This window comes from Vigna umbellata, chromosome 4 (genome assembly GCF_029865625.1).
Source record: "Vigna umbellata cultivar VRB3 chromosome 4, Vumbellata_1.0, whole genome shotgun sequence".
NCBI lineage: Eukaryota > Viridiplantae > Streptophyta > Magnoliopsida > Fabales > Fabaceae > Vigna > Vigna umbellata.
In genome coordinates this window covers 4,773,280-4,777,264 of record NC_142168.1, presented here as the reverse complement: position 1 = coordinate 4,777,264, position 3,985 = coordinate 4,773,280, and positions in this window count along the sequence as shown.

The following is a 3,985-nucleotide window of genomic DNA, read 5'->3' as shown; positions in this document are numbered from 1 at the left end:
ATTTTTTTTCCACTTCTACTCAAACTAGATTTTAACTTCACATAACCGAGCAGGATTCTTTTTCCCTTGTGAAACCCCGATTCAGAGTTTCAACGCTCACCATTCCTTCAAACATGCTATTACTTGTTGTTTTCCTAAGGCGTGATATCTACAAAACAAAATCACAAAAAAACTAAAGCTAAATCATAGACTTGCATATGTTGAAGCATAAAGATGAATACATCCCAGTGAACACAATGTGCAGAAATCATAGAGTTATCTCAAGAAAGACAAATCAAGTTGTATCATTAGGAAGAGTAACATGATTTTAGTGGAGAAAATCTCACCTTGACTTCTGGATTCAAATAGGAGATTCCAATATCTTCAAAGTTCAATCATCCATCCCTGTTCGTGGAAATGTCAGCTGTGAAACGAATATCAAGCATTTTGGGATAAATTTGATTTCATCATCAACACGCATTCTGTAACATTTTCTCAGTAACGAAATCCCACTTGGAAGCACCACAAGAATAAATGGGGCATGCAAAGGAGCCTTCTCATTCCAATCACAGCCACACAAATAGCTACACTTTTTGAACGCACAACTCCAATTTATCATCCAAACCCAAATTTGAATCCGAAAATGTTGGATTTCATTTCCCAAAGGAACCAAGAATCGCTTGAGATAAAACAGGGATTTTTCGCGGTGGAACTCCCATTGAAAGCACAAGTGGAACTGGCTACTACTTCTTGTAACCATTGAATCACTTCAGAGAAATCAAAGGTTCTCTTACAGCCAACTTCTCTGTTACGAGTTCGGTGTTCCTTTTCTGAGGATTTATTTTCTGAAATTTCTGCCGAAACTCAATGAAACGTTTCTTTTACTTTTTTTTAATCTTTTTCAGCTAAAATATCATTTTTTTTTAGGTTTAATTGCTTGCATTGTCCACAGTTTGGCTGCAACGTGTCAAGTTAGTCCATCTTTTTAAAAAAGTCCAAACTTGGTTTAAAAGTGTCAATTTTGTCCAAACGTATGTAAAATTTGCTTCAATCAAGTCCCTTCTGTTAAATCCCATAAACGGACGTTAATTTTTTTTTCTCTCTCCTCTGCTTCTCTGCTCTACTGCTCTGCTGCTATGCTCTGCTGCTCCTTTAGTAAAATGTTTTTCACTTATATTTAATATTTACATAAATTAAATCATGATCATGATGTAACTAAATGATTTTATCTAAATTATTATTCCACTTTTTTTTTACCAATATGCTACATATGATTTATTAATAGAGAATTGTGCCTGTTAATTGAAAGAAAAAATTAAAGTTATACAGTATCTATTAATTAAAATATGTGTGTATTTTAAAGTAAAATAATTTTATTAATCTCAAATATAAATATCTATCTTATATTTTATTATCTTAAAACTATTTTAGTAAATAAATTAATTAATAAATTATTTTAAATCTATATGATTTATCCTATTATCTTATATATATTTTTAATATACTTTTAATGACGATAAATTATATATATATAATTAACACAAAACCTATAATTCTTTTTTAAAGAAAATGAAAATATGTAGAAACAGTTCAACCAATATTATACTAAAATAAATAATTTTGTAAATACCTTTTTAGTTAAAGAACAGAAAAATGAATTATTTGATTTTTAGATAATATTTTACTACGAATTATAATATTTTAATTATATTTATTGTTATTATTTTAATATAATATTTTACTACGAAAAGCAATTATCGAATGAAAATGGGTGTGAAAAGAATACTTTTTGTTTAGATTTAGTTTTCATGTTTTTGTAAGATAAACTAAAACCAAGTATAAATATATGAGAAATGAGAGTTTCATCCACAATCATTACTCTGTGCAGAAGTTCTGTATAACTTAGTCCACGTATACTTTTTTTTCATTTAATATATATGCATAATATTTTCAAATTTTCTAATAATTGCTTAATGTATTATTTTATATTTTATATTATCATTATATTATTTTATAATGTCCAGAGGAGCAGAGCAGAGAAGCAGAGGAGAGAGAACTAAAAAATTAACGTCCGTTTTGGTGAATTTAACGGAAGGGACTTGATTGAAGCAAATTTTACATACGTTTGGACGAAATTGACACTTTTAAACCAAGTTTGTACCTAATTGAAATTTTTTTAAAAAGATGGACTACTTTGACACGTTACAGCCAAACTAGGGACAATGCAAACAATTAAACCTTTTTTTTATTATTATTTATTCGGGTACTAATACGTAAAAGGAATTCAGCGCCATAATTCAAAAAAATTTATATTTTAAACTCTTTTACTATTAGGCTGTTACACCTTCATCTAGAATCTGCATCTCTAATTTTCTAAACTAACTTTTTTTTATTGAATTTGAAAATTTGATAAATATATATTTTTTTTTAAAATTTGAAATTTAATTAAAAAATATTTTATATTTCTTATTAAATTTTAAAATTTGATGAAGAATTTTGTTTTTATCAGATTTCAAAATTTAATAAAAATAATTTCAAAGATTTTATTAGATTTTGAAAGAAAATAAAAAATCTTTTACTGAATTTTAAAATTTAATAAAAAATAAAAATAAAATATCAGATTTGATAAAATACGAAAAATAAGGTATTTTGAATTCTAGAAAACAGTTTTAGAATTTTTAAAAAATTGAAAATATAAAATGAAATAATTAGAGATGTAGAATGAAACAACCTTTCTATTGCCATCTTATTTATTAATAATTGTTTAGCTTGTGATAGGGAAACATTTATCACTAAATATATAAAGTATATTGATAACCATATATTTTTATATTACATACAGACAATTAAAATTTATAAATTAGATATTTTTAAATGTATGAAGTATCTTTTAAATCATGATATATAATTCACACTTGTAACTGTATCATTATCATTATCATTATCATTAACCAGCTAAATTTTGACAAATAAAAAAGTTGAGTTTGTAAAAGAAATTTTCTTGTTATAAAAATACTAAATGGGCGGAAATGTCTTATATTTAAGCCACATCAAAATTTTCAATTTTTCTTCTACAAATTGAACAGCTGTTTGTAATCCACTCCATAAAACTAGTAATTCTTAAATCATCTTTTACTAAATTATTATAAAAAAGAATCTTTTTATCTCTTTTTACACCAGTTTTGTTAATTAGATAACCTGTATCAAAATTTAGTTGACTCTATTCATAAAAAAAATACATATTTAAATACAAAGATATTTTAATAACTTTTATCTTTAATTTAAAATAAAAAAATATAAAAAAGACGCAAAATATATATATATATATATATATATATATATATATATATATATATATATATATATATATATATATATATATATATAAAGTTTCAAAATGCTTTAGAAAATATTTTAAAATTTGAAAATATTTTCCAAAATGTTTATTCAGGAATATTAAAGAAAAAATCTTTCAGAGATGGTAAATTCCCATTATGCCCTAGTCTTCATCATTGGAATACATCCATTCTTCATTATTTCCTCATTCGTACCCATCCATGCCAAATCCGAATCCCATTAATTCATCATTCATCTCCTTTCTCGGCGTTGCAGATAATATTTTTATTCAGAAATTCTTCTTCATTCTGCAATAGCAATCCGTGGAAGCAACACCAGAGGGTGGTGGTGTGGCTCAGTAGGGAGAGGTATTTGAGTGTTTTCCTTGTTTTGTGAGGTGCACGAAGAAATTTGATGGAATGCACAATAATCAACGGTCAATCAATTTTTACTTTTTATACCAGCCAACTTTTATGATATAATTAACAACCATTTAATTAATATTCAGAAATCTATACAAATCTTAATTATTTAGCTAATCAATCAAGTTTTTATTCCTACTCTCAAATAAAATACTTTTGATCAAATAAGATTTTCAAAATATGGTTTACCATAAAACTCTCCATTTAGTTTTCTCTAGTGTCTCTTTTCATCATTTTATAAAGGCTTA